Genomic DNA, 16,897 nt, shown 5'->3' on the forward strand with positions numbered 1-16,897 from the left:
CCATGAAAAAAAAACTCCTTCAGAATGCATGCTCCCTATAGCAAAAAAAGCTCTACCCAACATCTGAGTGGGAAAAACCTGCGTCCAACCCGACAGGCTGCATTTTCAATCTCCACAAATGAACGTGAACTGATTGGCAAGGGGCTGCTAAACAGTTCCTAATGACTGGGAATTTAAGGAGAAACCCAGCTCTGGCAAATGGAAAAGATACATTGCCTCAGAGGTTTGTACGCCTTACTAAGGTACCTACAACTAGCCCATGGAGTCAACAGATCACTGGTTTCTCTAGGGTAATGGGGGGGCGGGGGGGCAGATGGGGCCTCTGCCACAGCTCTATTTGTCTTTGTCTCCCTTTCTGTCCCCCCACCACAGCTGCAGAATGCACCAAGGGGTGACACAGAAAAAACACAACTAAAAAACAGCAACACTGAACCTTGCCAGTCAAATTCATTTGCCCTTTTACCTTTTATTGCAAAGTAGTGTGTGTGCTTTAAATGTTTACATCTGTGTGTGTATGTATCTATACCTAAATATGAATATATGCATACAAAGCCATATTATAACATTTGCATACACATATATCATCCTTTGGAGACGGTGCCACCAGTTTTATCAGTGGCCCGACGTAGGTCCCTTCCCTATAATTCACCGAAGAGACACCACTGCAACAGATGGGGACAAATAGACCAAATAACCGGTTCAGTCCTTACATAAGCCCAGTAGAGGACTACCCAACAATGGCGGCCAGCAATTTAAACAAGCTGGGGAGGTAGGCGGGCGAGCCACACTTGCACACACAAACATACTCATCTTTACCCACTTACATGGTCACTCACTCACACCCATACATTTAAAAGCATGAGCACATTCACCCACCGTTCCCCAACACATACAGACGCACACACACATTCAAAGCATGCACACACTAACACATATACCTTCATACATGCACGCACTAAACATTAAACAAACAAGAAATTCTTATCGGGATGCAGCAGTGGTCTCATGGGTGGTAAGGAAGCCTCTGAGGTTGTGGGAGGGTTGGGACTGCCGCCTCCTGTCATTGGCTCAGGAGGCGGCAGTCCCTTATTCGTCACAGAGTGTGATAGGGTCAGTGAGAGCTGCTAGCCCCACCCCACTCTATGATGAGCATCACTGATGAAAAGTTGGATCTGGGCAGTTCAGGGCTTAAAACTAATGCGCCCAGGTATGAGTCTGTCACTGATGAGGTCCTCATAGTACAGGGCTGAGGAGATCATGCCCACAGGACTGTGAAAGCCTCAGCCCAGCAAAGTTCAGCTCAGGAAGTCAGCCCCTGAACATTTAGCGCAAAGAGCACCCATTTAAGCCCCTGGATAGAGTAGTGCATAAACGCCACTGGAAGAAACTCAATCTGGAGGATTTTCATCATCTTCTGGAGGTCAACCCACTAGGCCCTTTTTTCAATGTAGAATCTGGGTATGACCTTTTCTGTGATTGGGTCTCTCGGGCCTTGGATGCATTGATCCCTGCTGTCTGGACTAAATGTCGTTCCAGAGAACCCAGCCCATGGTACGACAGTTCCCTGGTGCCATTAAAAAAAGCTTGTAAACAGGCAGAAAGGGACTGGCGGAAATCCTATGAGGCTGGAAAAAAAACTCTGTATTTCTCTAAAATTAAAACATATCATAGAGCTGTGTGTAGAGCCCGTGCAGCCTATTATTCCCAGGAATTTAGAAATAGCCTCAATCCGTCCAAGTTAATTTTTAAGGTCCTTAAGGACCTGACAGCCGAAAGAGCTCCTGCGGCGGAAATCTGTTCAGTGGCTCATTGCGAAGATCTGGCCGCTTTTTTCACTGAAAATGTCCAAGCTATTTATCGCGCCATTCCCATCACTGAGCCGGTAGCTGAGCCCATTAGCCCTACACTGGCCTTATGTGAGGCCTTAGCCTCACTCCCTAGTCTGTCGTTGGAGACATTTCATAAGCTGGCCTATAAGATAAAATCTGGCTCGCCAGCGGATCCCTTGAGACCAGCTCACTTCAGAGACTCTGCTGCTATTTGTCTTCCTCCAGTGCGCCACCTTATAAATCTTTCTCTCGCCTCGGGTGTTGTTCTATCTAAATGGAAACAGGCTGTTGTGACACCCATATTGAAAAAGGCTACAATGGACCCCCTTAAACTTGAGAGCTATCGCTGATTTCTCTCCTCCCCTGGGCCGCTAAAATTGCTGAGGCCTATGTGAATGGGGTGCTGTCTGAACATTTTGTGAGGGCAGGTATTCTGGATCCCTCCCAGAATGGTTTTCGTGCTGGTCACAGCACAGAGACAGCCTTGCTCTCAATGACGGAACATCTTCGTTCTGGGCTTGACTCTGGTCAGACTGTGGCCCTAGTACTACTTGATCTTAGTGCCGCGTTTGATACGGTCTCGCACAGGATCTTACTCCAACATCTTGGAGAGGCGGGTGTTACGGGCACTGCACTCAACTGGTTTAGCTCCTTCCTTGCTGATCGGACCTTCAAGGTAGCTACCCCGCCTTTTGAGTCCAAGTCCTACCTGCTGGAGCTGGGTGTGCCTCAGGGTTCGTCGATGAGTCCCACATTATTCAACCTTTATGTGAGACCGCTGGCAGCTGTCGTCAAGCATTGGGGCATGACTATGGTCTCTTATGCTGACGACACGCAGCTGGCGGTCGCCCTGAGTGGGGACTCCGACCTTGACGCCCCCAGATTCCGGGATGGACTCTTGGCGGTAGCTAGCTGGATGAATGCCAACTGTCACCAGCTTAATGCTAAAAAACTGAGGTCATGATTGTGGGCAAGCGGACGGATCTCTGGGGTGACATATGGTGGCCCCCTGAGCTGGGTGTAACTCCTATTTCAGTCTCAGAGGTAAAAAACCTGGGGGGTTTGGTTAGATCCTGCCCTCAGTTTTTGTGGCCACACAAAAAAGTGGCGGCCACCTGTTTTGGCATCTTACGAGGGTTGAGACCTATTTTGAGGTTCTTTGATGCTCCTGCCAGGCAGTTGGTCATACAGGCATCCATACTATCCCGGCTTGATTACGCCAGTTCGCTCCTGTTGGGGGCCAACCAGGCTGAAATCGCCCGGATGCAACGTGTTCAGAACGCCGCAGCTAGAGCCCTGGTAGGTTTACCGAGGTTCTGCTCTGCGGAAAGTACCATCCATTCTCTGCACTGGCTGCCTATGGCACAGAGGATCCACTTTAAGACCCTGTGCCTTTCTTTCAAGATCCTCAAGTTGTCCTCTCCCCAGATCCTTGATAATCTTTTGATGCCTTACGTGCCCTCGCGTTCCTTGAGATCTTTGGGTCAAAACTTGGTGGTGGTCCCACGGTTCAGGTTGTGCAGGGCTGGAGGTCGGTCCTTCCGGGTTTTGGCTGCAAAATTGTGGAATTCTCTTCCGTCCCACATTCGTGAAATGAATGAGATTCTGAAGTTTAGGAGGGCTATTAAAACGAACGCACCTGTTCCCACATACATCTTAGTACTCTGATCTGTGCACTTCTGCCCTTGTACTGCTGTGTTGTGTTTGGGTACTCTCTCTGAAGCGCCGGGACGCCCCTTGGCTGGGGCAGCTGTGCGCTATAGAAGTGTTATTAACATAACATAACATAACATGTACAGCACCTGGCTGCCTAACCTGAAGATGAAGAGTGTCTGTCAGGCTGACTTTTGCTCAGCCTGACAGACACTCTTCATATTTGTAAAACACAAAAAAAGAGGGAGGTTGGGGCCCTCCACCGTGAAGACAGGTGGCACCTTCTGGCCAAGATTATCCTTTCAGTGCAGATGAGTCGGGTGGGACTCAGTCTGGCAAACACCCCCACCCCCACCTTTTCCAGCATATTTCTTTCTTTTATCCTTTGAGGATTAACCCACCTTGGCGCTTTTATAGTATGCACACTAGTCTCTCTCCACTGTGAAATTGAGCACAGGCCCATCACCACCATTAGTCGCCTGGTCCCTGGAATTAGTTTCCATGAGGTACTCTTGGGGGTCACCGGCTTTTGTAGATTACTGTTATATGAAAGATTAACAATAAATGCTGCAAAAACGAAGCATATGATTTTTGGGCAGAATTCGCCCCATAATGTAGTCCTATCAATCAATCAATCAGGGGTTTATAAAGCGCGCTACTCACCCTTGAGGTTCTCAAGGCGCTGGGGGAGGGAAATGGGGTGCAGCTCTGATTCAGTCGAAGAGCCAGGTTTTAAGGTTCTTCCTGAAGGTGTGTAGGCTGGGGTAGCATCTTGTTCCAAGCCTTGGCTGCGACATAGGAGAAACCTCTTCCACCTGCTCTGGTTCTGCGGATACAGAGGGTTTCTGCGAGGGCGAGGTCTGCGGAACAAAGGTTCCTCTTAGGTACATGGAAGGATATTCTCTCGTTGAGGTATTTGGGTCCGATGTTGTGGAGTAATTTGTAGGCATGCGTGAGCAGTTTGAAGGTTACTCTCTTCTCGATGGGGAGCCAGTGGAGGTCACATAGGTGTTGGGCCATGTGTTCGTGCGGAGGTGTTCCAAGGACGAGTCTGGCTGCAGCGTTCTGGATAGTTTGGAGCTTGTGGAGGAGGGTTTTGTTGATTCCAGCGTAGAGGGTGTTGCCGTAGTCCAATCTGCTGGTTATGAGAGCAAGGGCGATGGTTTTTCTGCATTATGGGGGTATCCATTTAAAGATCTTGCGGAGGATCCAAAGGCAATTGAAGCTGGTGAAGGCGATGGAGTTGATCTGGCGGGTCATGATGAGGGAGGAGTTGAGGATGATGCAGAGGTTCCGTGCGTGTTCTGTCGAGTGGGTGGACTCCCGTGGGTGGAGGGCCACCAGGTGTTGTTCCAGGTGGAGGTGGAGGGTCTGAGGATGAGGACCTTGGTCTTCTCCGAGGTGAGCTTCAGGCAGCTGCTTTTCATCCAGGCAGCTACGTCCCTCATTCCTTCCTGGAAGCAGTGTCTGGTGTCTTCTGGGTTTAATGCGAGGGAGAGGATGAGCTGGGTGTCGTTGGCGTATGAAACTATGCTGAGCCGTGTTGTCTGAAGATGGCAGGGAGGAGGGCCATGTAAATGTTGAGGAGCGTGGGGCTGAGCGATGATCTTTGGTGTACTCCGCAGTTGTTCTGTGTGGGTTTGGAGATGAATGAAGGGAGTCTGATCCTCTGGGTTCTGCCAGAGAAAAAGGATTGGATCCAGGAGAGGGTGGTGCCTCGTATCCTAGCGGTGTGGAGTCTGGCTGCGAAGGTGTGATGTGAAATGGTGTTGAAGGCTGCGGAGAGGTCTATGACAAGACAAAGTTCAAAACCGTTGCTTACTTGGCTATCCGCCAGCTGTCAAATCCCATCTAGTCTTTCTAGATAATAAACAACTTTAGGAGAATGATCTTTATATGAGCATTTTGGTGACCTTCATTTGTTATTAAATTAAGCACACATAATCGAAACTTGCAAGTCCAGCATTAGCCTTATGCCCCCAATTATAGGGTCCAGCCAACATTAAACCAATACTTATTGAAGAAAATATTTTAGAAAGCAGCCGCGGTCGGTAGTAGGAGTTCCTACAGGGCGGTGACGTGGTGAGGGGCAGGGTGGGGGTAGTAATGAATGGATTACGGAGTTTAACAGGTATGTAAACATATAAATAAATAAAACTAATTTCGTTGCGTGCACTGCATCGCGAGCAAGGGAGAGGACTCCCGAAACGCGTTGATCTGTGTTTGCTTTGCTTTGCCAAAACATCTATCTGAAGGCTAAAATTTAAATAAAAAGAGTAAAATCGTTGGTGCACGAGAGTTCGTCCTATTTATTCACTCTGAGAAGGGTGAATTGGGTTTGCATTGGAAGTGGCGTAGTTCTGCCGCAAGGATCACGAACCGAACGCTGAGAGCGCTGCATGTCCCGGGCGTGAGAGGAACCGAGAGAAGGAATGTTTACTTACCTGATAAACTCCGTAATCCATACATTACTACCCCCCCACCCTGCCCCTCCCCCTCCCCACGTCACCGCCCTGCAGGAACTCCTACTACCGACCGTGGCTGTTAGAAAGACAGGTGTGGGTGTCAGTAGGACAACACCACTAATTCCCTTTGGAGCAGAGCAGGAATAATTTTAGAATGCTGCCCTTTCCACCCTCACCCGGTTGAAAGAAGGGTTGCATTTTGCCTGAGCCTGGCTGCTTGATCTGATTGGAAGACCCAGAGAGCGCCAGGTACCATGGTTGGAACACGTTAAAACGTTGCCCTGTATGTTGCAAATGGACTATTGATAAATGGATCGTCGGCCTATTGAAAAGAAAGACTTGAATATGATTAAGTCTTTTTTATTGAAGTCATGCCAAAGAGGCAGTGTGGCACATGTGTCCAGTAGCTGCCTGGCTGCCAAACAGTTTGTGATAAATTTAGCACATGGCCTAGGAAATTTCTCTTCGGTTAATGCAGGAATAGAAGATGATGTCTCTGCAAATGCGCTTGGTGACTCTACCACTGGAAACATGAGTTGCTGTGTGGTTAGAGACCCAGGACTGTTCCTCACACCTACCTGAGACCATGGCTCACTTCTTCTTCTTTGCTTCACAACGTATGTCAATAACAGATTTCAGGGGTTAAAACCCCATGCTGAGACCCGAATAGTAAAAATAGTCTTGCATCTGTGCATGGACATGGAAGAGTGGAAGAGTTTTACCCTTTTTATGTGCAATAAAATATGCATGGAGAGCCTGACATACTATACTGATTTGGTAAAATAAGAGTTAAAGGTGAAACCAGAAGATTTAGGATAACTAAAGTGAATTATTATCCTACTTCTGGCAATGGTATCTTATCACATAGCAACACGCTCACAAGACCTGAAAATGAACCACTGATTTTAATTTAGTTTTTACTTTTATTGGATTCCATACCTGTTAAGTTTGGTTAAAACATTGTACTTTTTTAGGATTCAATTTGTACATTTTATATTGTATGTATATGAATGTATTTATCACTGTAAAAGTTATCTTGCAATGACGAATTTGGGCTGCGTTAAAGAGACAACTTAAATGTCCTGGACCTCAAAGTAGAGTCAATGATGAGTGTGTCTATTCCATAGAAAGTTACACTAATTCCACAGAGTAATCTTTTATATCTGAATTATTTCTCCCATCGTGTCTATTTCGTCCGTTTTGTGAGGTCACATTCACGGGTGGGCTTAGCATATACCTTCTAAACATCTAAAAATGTAGGGAATAATCTGCTGTTAAAGTTTTGTAAAATGCACTGGGTTTTTCCACTCTCCCTGCAGCATGTCCATGGTGGGACTCATGCACAGCCAAGACTCAATCACAAAGAACTTTACCAGTGGAAAGTATCACACTTTTATTTACAAATGACACCAAATATGACCTCTGATCAGGTCGCATTGTCAACTGTTTTAATGTTCATAATGTATGGGACTTCCTCACAATTAATATGGCTAGCTGATGAGAAGTCTGATTTCGAACATGAGGACAAAAAGAAATAATTTCTACAAAATTAAGGGTTGATTCCTCCTTTTGCACCGCCCTTCCTACAGAGCACTGATCAGGAGGCAACGCCCAGCAGCACGATTGATGATGCAGGAAACAGGCTTATTCCATAGGCGTATCCGGAGAATGTAGAGGGTGAAGGCAGATCATGTGTTTTTTCTTTCTTGCACATTTTTGTCTCCATTCTTGCCACATCCTAGCTCCTGGTATGGTGCTGTTTGCCTGAAGCAGTTAGTTTCTCATGAAACTCACAAAAGGTGATGGGAGGAATGCTTGTAATTTGACTAAATACTGACAGTCACTTAGGGTATCATCCCAACCCATCATTATTTTGTTCACCATGTCACCTCAGTATGGACCCAGCCCTATGCAAATCAGACTTGGCCTTGCTCGTCATGGGAACAGTCCAGCCCGAACTGCAAAGCCAGGTTCCTTCCTGGACCGGAACACAAGTAACCCAGGACCGGTCTCACTCTAGCTATGGGCTCATCAAGCGGGTACAGCTTGGATCCAGTGACACAGTAGTTAGTTTCTCAACTATGTATGAAGGATGCTATTTCTGATGGAATTGTGGCAGATGTAGCTGGCCCTGAAGAAGATGTGGGCCTGGAGGAGGAAACACAGCTATGACTTTACTATAGAGATGATATGGCTGAATTTCTTCAAGTTCTTAATGAGATGTGCAGCAGCAAGTAGGATGAGTTTGAAGGATGCCAGACTGAACACAGCAAGCCACTGAACAAAGCATTTCCTCCTTCCAGGAGTGGAAGGAGCAGGGTTTGCACTGTTTCTCTGAAATCAGTTTCTTGAAGATAGGGTGTCAATTTCTTTGAAAACCTTTGTAAATGATGTCTTGGTTTTCCTTGCCATGTGTTTTTTGAAGGTGAGGCGTGTTGAAGGCTAATTCAAGTGACTTTGAGAGCTGAGAGGAGAAATCTAGATTCGTGTCAGACAGCTAGGCTTGGATCTGTGATTGTTAGGAGCTGCTTGGCAAAATGGAGGAATTATGTCTTTGTAGGGTTGAGAATTCGGAAAGTACTTATGATGGAGTACCCTCTCTACCAAACTCTAAACCATCCTCTCAGTTCTTTAAATGTGTGCTCCTTGAAGAAATAGTTGAAAGATTATGACATACGCTGTTCATACATAGTAGTTACTCCTTGCAGCATAAATCAGATTCACAGTGTGAAGCTACTTTCAACATAGGGTTTAGATTTGCAGAACAAGTCTCAATCTGTCTTAGTCATAGGATGTTGTTTTTGACTATGATTTAACTTAAAACATTGAGATCCTTACATGTTCTAGGACTGCAATAACTTGCAGAAGATTTCCAAGGATCAGGCCATGAGAGCTCCAACATCGACATATTTGAGCGCACTTCCTATTGTTGGAGTGAAGAATGATGTGAGAGGCCAAGAATATTTCTCTTTCACTCGATTGTATGCTTCTGCAATGACCTCTCCAAGTCTAGCAATTCATGGCCTCTATATGTTGCCAGTGATCCATTTGATGGTAATCTATGCGACCTAAGACAGTCTGTTGTTAGGATAGGGATACTGGGCATCTGTAACGAGTCAACATACTTTTCTGTTTGCCTACTTTTGCATTTCCTGTTTCCATTTATTTTTATGGAGTACATTCTTTTTTCTGTTTTTAGGTCTTGCATGTGAGTCAGCGCATGAGCTGTCTGTTGTGAGGCATATTGTGGGCTTATCAAGAAAATACAGGGGCTTGCAGCTCACCCATTACTTGCCATTGGTTGGCTTTCAAAAGATGGGAAAGAAACTATGCTCCATTGGAGAAACAAAGAAAAGACCAAGCAGCTGGGACACAAATAAAATGCAGGCAAATGAGAGTGATATGAAATCCAGCCAATGACAAGCAATGGCTTACCCAGAGATAACATTCCGGCAGAACATTACTGGGGTTAAGTCAGAAGGAGGCACAGTGATAACATGACTATGTCCCAATGTGCACTAGTGCTGAAGCTACCAAACCTGCCCAGTTCCCCATGGAGGTCTCCCACATACCTAATGAGCGTTGAATTCTAAGTTGAAGAATGATTGGATTTAAGGGATGTGAAGGAGTGCCTGCTCTGTTCAGAAGCCCATGGCCGGTGCAATGAAATGTTGGTGCGCTGAATAGGCTGCGTAGTCTTAATTCCACCTTACACCGCTTTAATCCAGACACTTCCAGCCCTTTTATCTCACTCTTGCAGGTTCTTACTTTCTCCCTTAGTGGCAGTTTTATCGTCTTTCTCCGTCTTCGAGGTTTATTTGTTTATCCCTTGCTTGCTCTCGGTAAATGTCTGATACAAACAAATGAAGTGCCAGTGCCCAGAAATGAGTGCCAGTTGCCCCCACTGTCAACCACTGGCTCAAATTAAGCCCTGGCATCAGGAGACAAGCGGTTTGTCAGGAGATACTTTTTTCCAGTTGCTGTTATCGTGTTTATATATGGTAAGTGGGAGAGGTGTAGCGCAGCGGCCTAGAGAGGCTGACTCCGGAGCGCGGGGCTGCTCAACTCAGCACCATGTGACTCTGGGCAGTAGCTGACTTAATCTCCCCGGTGGGACCCAGCACCTTGAAACCCTTAAGGGGGTGGAATGTTTACGTTTTACAAACAGGAATTATTGATATTTATTACAAATGGGAAGCCCATCCAGAGCAACGAGGACCCTGTGCCCTGGATTCAAACACTAGCTAAACCTAAAAGAGCAGACTTAGAGAACATTTAGACCATCACCACATCACCAAACCCAGAATAGGACATTTACCCTCCTTGGTTGTCACTTAACCATCAGAAGTTTCCTATCATCATCAAATAAGATTGTGCTGTTTACAAATCAATTCCTCTTACACAATTTTGCAGCTCTTGGACACCAAAATCAATACATTGCTACGTTTATTTCTGGACATCAGGCAACATGCTGCAACAAATATCAGAACTCATCAAAAAGAGCATTCAATTCATCTCTGAAGCGTGCTCAGACCTTTGCACTCTGGCTTGTCAGTGGAAGATTTTGAACACGCTCAATAGCCCCAAATATGCCCTAAACAGTTGTTGGTGCTGTTGCTCTTTCGCATCTGACACATGGGCTTATGTCAATTGCAACACATATGCAGGTCGTGCCCTCACTGTTCCCATAAACCCAGTGGCAAACGCGTTGTCACAAATATTTTAGGACTTGAGAAAAAGTATTGTCTGCTCAGCCTCAGAATAACTTCAGCAAAAGCATTTGTAAATATGCTTGGGCTGACAGTTGTTTGCCAATTCAAGGGAGATGGGCACACACAGGAGACAGAAAAAATTGTAAAACACATGGCTATCAAGATTTCAGTATAGAGTCGACATCTAAAAAGGTGCCTAAATATATATCTCGGAAGGGGTCCCAGAGTCAAAGAAACAATTACGTACAATTCATTTGAGTTAATCAGAAACAATTCTTTTGATCCACACAGGTTTATTCACAGCGGGATCAAGTATCTTGAATATACATTTGCATTAAATAATCAACTGTATTAAAGTCATACAGTGCCCCAAGAAGGGAGGGGGGAAGTGATAGTGAGTAGGTAGGGGAAAGTGATGGGATTAAGTGACAGTAAAATCAATACTTCAATGATATTATTTTAAGCTATAATAGGTATAGCAACAACTGCCATCAAAGATGGCGACATTATTTGAAAAAAGGCATCCAACACAAAGTACAATGAATATACAGAATATTGGCGTGAGGTTGCCGAAATTGAGACAATGGTCGACGTTTCGACCCCCTGAGGTTGCAGGATAGATTAACCTTGCTGTGGGGTCTTCATCAGGACAAGTGGGTGGGGCAGAGGACCTAATGAAAATATAATGACAAGAATTAGAGGGTTGTAAATACTGCCTCTGATTATCACATAGGTAGTCATGGCATGAGTCCCAAGTCAGAATTAAATAGGTTGCTGAATTAAAAAAGGAAGGTGAATAGATTCTAATATCGTGGCAAATCCGATATATAGAACAGGGTATGACCCATTAAGTAATTAGAATATGGCGCTTGGGTGAAAAACCGGAGCCGCACCGGGCAGACCGCCACTCACAGTAGGCAATCTTGAGAGAGAGGTAGAGGAGTGGATATAATCAATTTTAGAATATCTCGGCAATTTCCGATATATAAAACACAGGGAGTGTCCTATTAAATAAACCGGAATAAGGCGCCTGAGTAGGTAACCAGAGCAGTACATGGCAGCCAGTCAAAAACAATAGACAATCTTAAAGGCAGCTGGGAGACCGCTAATGTTGAGCCCGAGTCCAAAACCCTAAAGGATAATTAATTGGCGAAATTAATTAAACATACCACTGGGTCGTAAGTCCACCGCGTGGTCTCAGTTAGGAATTGTGCTGCATTAATGCGATTTCTGAAAAAATGAGCAGTGCAAATTCAGATACCCGTATACAATCGGATTGGAGTTTAATAGTAAAATAAAAAATCTAAATGAAAGGACATACCACACGGTCAATTATTCCTCCGTGATGTCTTTCCTTCAGAATAGCGATGTAATACTGCAGTTTCTGAAAGAATCGGCGTGCATAAGTCACACATGAATACTGATGGGATTTGAATGATCAGGCAAGTTACACGGAGGTCCAGTTGGTTACTATGACTCCCTATCCAACCAGGAAACGCGGCATTGCCCGTCCAGCCCTCGTACGGAGCACCAAGATTCTTCGCAATTTAGTGAGTACGAGACTCCCAGTCTTCCCGTCCGCCGCCTTTAATTACCTGACAACAGTCTGTTTCCTGACAGTTCTCTTGTCATTGCCCCCACAGACTCGATTTAATCGCAACGATGTTCAAGTTTACTGCATCCTGATTTTTACAGGACGCAATACACGGTAAGCTCATTGTCCCCAACTGGACCTCCGTGTAACTTGCCTGATCATTCAAATCCCATCAGTATTCATGTGTGACTTATGCACGCCGATTCTTTCAGAAACTGCAGTATTACATCGCTATTCTGAAGGAAAGACATCACGGAGGATTAATTGACCGTGTGGTATGTCCTTTCATTTAGATTTTTTATTTTACTATTAAACTCCAATCCGATTGTATACGGGTATCTGAATTTGCACTGCTCATTTTTTCAGAAATCGCATTAATGCAGCACAATTCCTAACTGAGACCACGCGGTGGACTTACGACCCAGTGGTATGTTTAATTAATTTCGCCAATTAATTATCCTTTAGGGTTTTGGACTCGGGCTCAACATTAGCGGTCTCCCAGCTGCCTTTAAGATTGTCTATTGTTTTTGACTGGCTGCCATGTGCTGCTCTGGTTACCTACTCAGGCGCCTTATTCCGGTTTATTTAATAGGACACTCCCTGTGTTTTATATATCGGAAATTGCCGAGATATTCTAAAATTGATTATATCCACTCCTCTACCTCTCTCTCAAGATTGCCTACTGTGAGTGGCGGTCTGCCCGGTGCGGCTCCGGTTTTTCACCCAAGCGCCATATTCTAATTACTTAATGGGTCATACCCTGTTCTATATATCGGATTTGCCACGATATTAGAATCTATTCACCTTCCTTTTTTAATTCAGCAACCTATTTAATTCTGACTTGGGACTCATGCCATGACTACCTATGTGATAATCAGAGGCAGTATTTACAACCCTCTAATTCTTGTCATTATATTTTCATTAGGTCCTCTGCCCCACCCACTTGTCCTGATGAAGACCCCACAGCAAGGTTAATCTATCCTGCAACCTCAGGGGGTCGAAACGTCGACCATTGTCTCAATTTCGGCAACCTCACGCCAATATTCTGTATATTCATTGTACTTTGTGTTGGATGCCTTTTTTCAAATAATGTCGCCATCTTTGATGGCAGTTGTTGCTATACCTATTATAGCTTAAAATAATATCATTGAAGTATTGATTTTACTGTCACTTAATCCCATCACTTTCCCCTACCTACTCACTATCACTTCCCCCCTCCCTTCTTGGGGCACTGTATGACTTTAATACAGTTGATTATTTAATGCAAATGTATATTCAAGATACTTGATCCCGCTGTGAATAAACCTGTGTGGATCAAAAGAATTGTTTCTGATTAACTCAAATGAATTGTACGTAATTGTTTCTTTGACTCTGGGACCCCTTCCTATCAGTACATTGCTAACCCAGGTCCCAGGGACTTTCTTCTGGGTTGAACCCCCTTTATAAACATAAATATATATCTCAGCGCTTAAAGGCAGAGGCAGAACTGGACCTTGCTGTGCTGAACGCGTTATCTCCTGAGGCATCAAGTGCTGTGTGCAGAGGATTTTAATTCTGCTGCCAATGACCTCACTGCCTGTGCCTTCCAGCAGTTGGGACCTCAGGTCACAGAGCAGGGAAGATCAGTCAGTATGAATGCATCAGTGATTATAAAACCCACACAATGCCATACATAAACTTCCTCATTCAATCTGTTCTGTGTAAACCATGTTCAGTTTTTACAGGGCCTGCTGTTTACAAAGTTCACATCTAAGGCTGGGCTTTCATGTCAAATTCCTGTTCATTGAATGCCCTACTCATTGCGCCATAGCTGCTTTACTCTGCAGCAGAGCCTACAATTTAATAGATGGATGCCCACTTCCATGCTCCCACAGCCTCCTACTTTTTTCACTAGCCCATTTCTCAAGCCTTCTGCTTTGTCCCGCTTCTCTTTCGATCATGTTTTTCTTTCTGCAGTCAACTCATCATTCTTCTAATCTGTGGTTGTACCCTAGCCCGGTGAAGAAGAACGTTGCCTACCCTTCCTCCTCCTCCAAAGTCCTTTTTCTCATCTTCCTTTTTAAAAACAAAGTTCTTGAATGTCTTGTGTTCATTTGACTTATCCAACAGCTCTCCTCCTTCAGCCTGCTAAATCTAGCTTTGGTAAGTTACACTCCATTACAGCGTCTCTTTACCATAGGTCTCTCTACCTCACCTCTGCCTAAGTGGATATGGATACTTACTTACCTACTTCCTGAACTGTCAGGTCCATGGAGTTACATGGAAGGCAATAGAGTGGTTCTCCAATTATATTTGCCACCACTACTTCTTTGTGTTGTTGAGCTCTTTGTCCTCGTCACCGCTCATCACCTTCCCAGTCGAGGTACCCCAAATGTCATCCCTGGAACCTCTCTGCACTGTTGCTATCAGTGAAATCACCACCTCCTTTTGGTTCTCTTATTATCTAAATGGTGAAGGTTCTAAAAACTTCTTCTTCTATAACAACCTTCCTCCAAACCGAATGCTGGGTTGCTTATGGCCATAAGGCTACCCATGTTTCTCCGCTCTCTTATAAGGAACTCCAACAAGGCAAACTCTCCAGATCCCTGCTTCAACAACCATACCTCTCTTCTCTCCCATGTCTTTATCCCTGACAACAGCAGCACACCACCACCATCCCCCACAGCTAGGAACCAAGAGGTGCAAATTAGGTCTACCATGCAGTAGAAGTCCTTCACCAAATCCACAATAATAGTGGTTAGGTACCATCTAATCAATATAAGTTTGCTTGTTCTCCGAAAACAGGGTACAGTACCCAATGCACACCTCAGCTTTCAAAGTCAGACACTGAACATACCTTCTCTACCTCTTCCACTGGTCACACGTTTCTCCATTCTGGCTCTGACGACACTCTCTCCTTGCTGGTCCAGGGTAGTCTTACATCTCTCCAGGATTCAATAGCTCTTAGAACAATCCCCAGTCTGAACCAGTTCAAACATGACCTCAAATTCCACCTACTCTACCAGAAAACACCAAGAAAGCGAAAATCTGCCCATCCTCCAAAAACACCTCAAAATTGTAGATAAGCATATACATTGAAACTGGCTTCTACATCTCAAGTGCTTGCATAAGAGTTGTGCATTGCCTCATTCATGAAATACCTTATTTCAAGCAATTTCCCTGCATGACCACGCGATTGTGCTAGAAGATACGAATTTACATGGCTTGTTTCAAATCTGTATGGTCTCTATCTAGAACCAGGACTGAAATGTAATAAGGTGACAGTCTTAAAGACTTTTTTGAACACACTAACAGTCAACACATCGGCTGCTCAATCGATAGCTGCGGTGGTTTCACCGCTGTTTTAGCTTGAATTCTTAAATACATGTCCATATTTTGCCCATTGATCTTACAGAATTCCATTTACATTCACTTCAAATGTTAAGTATGTAAACTGATTCATCTTAGCATTTAATTGACTCACACCAATGCCGCAGTCATAGAGCAGCCACAGCATCTCCAACACTGACGTCATAGGTATGGGACCATAGCCAGATGCTGATTGCCTCAGATACACAGCCACAACATCAATGTCTATTGTGCAGAAGGGCCCAGCACTTAGATTATCTTCCCAAAAGTAAAACAAATCCAATTTTCACATTAAAGAAAAATAAGAGTATAACTTGACTTTTTTACAACTAGTATCATTGTTTTACTTTTTCTCATTTTCCTCATAAATGTAGACCCTAAAATACCCCTATTATAGATTTGATAGGCAGGTGCATTGCACATTTGCTGTCACTCTCTATACACATTACAGTCATATTGGTATTCACTTCAGTAGACAGAATGTCGCAAAATTCAGACACTAGGGTGTGTATTAACAAGCCCCTAGCGCAGCCAGTGCGTCAGTTTAATATGGGAAAAAGTGACGCAATGGCGGCGAAAGGGCTTGTAAATAAGCCCCTAGGTCCGAAGAATTCCCTATGCCAAGAGGAGAGGAGCAGACCACTGGATCATTCATTGGTACTTCCTGGTCTGCAGCTACTTCATCAGAAAGTTCCAATGACTACAAGCTTTGACTGTGGAAGCCCAACCACCAGATATTTTTGAAAGGTGGAATTCACAATACGGTAACATGCAACATGCAACATGCATTTGTCTTACATAAAGGACGGTCCTTGGCCATAGATGGTTCAGAACTTGATGCACAGTGGCTTAATCTGAACTTCTTGGCCTCCCCGAGTCAGTCAGAAGTTCCAAGATGAGCATCTTCTTTCATCAGTATTTGCATCCTTGGACAACTTGAGCTTTGCAGTTTTTTGGGTCCTGCTTAGAAGCGTTGGACATCATGCAGAGGCAAGAAAGGCTGGAGAGAGCTCCTGAGATCACTGTTCATGGTCTGGGGACTTTCTTTTGGTTTAAGGCTCATGCAGACAATTTTTTGTCTCTCTTTTTTATCTGCACCGACAGGCATTTCACATGCTCCCTTTGCTTCAAACTTCTTAAGTATGAAAAATACTTATGGCATGGGAATGGGCCCTATGTGGATTACTTATTTGTTCTCTTTTTGATAGATAGAAAAGCAAATTAATTATTCGAAGGTGTTTTAACTTACTTCATTAACACATTCAGTAGTTGTGACATTGTCCGAACCTCTCTCCA

Source organism: Lissotriton helveticus, chromosome 4_1 (genome assembly GCF_964261635.1).
Source record: "Lissotriton helveticus chromosome 4_1, aLisHel1.1, whole genome shotgun sequence".
Classification (NCBI taxonomy): Eukaryota; Metazoa; Chordata; class Amphibia; order Caudata; family Salamandridae; genus Lissotriton; species Lissotriton helveticus.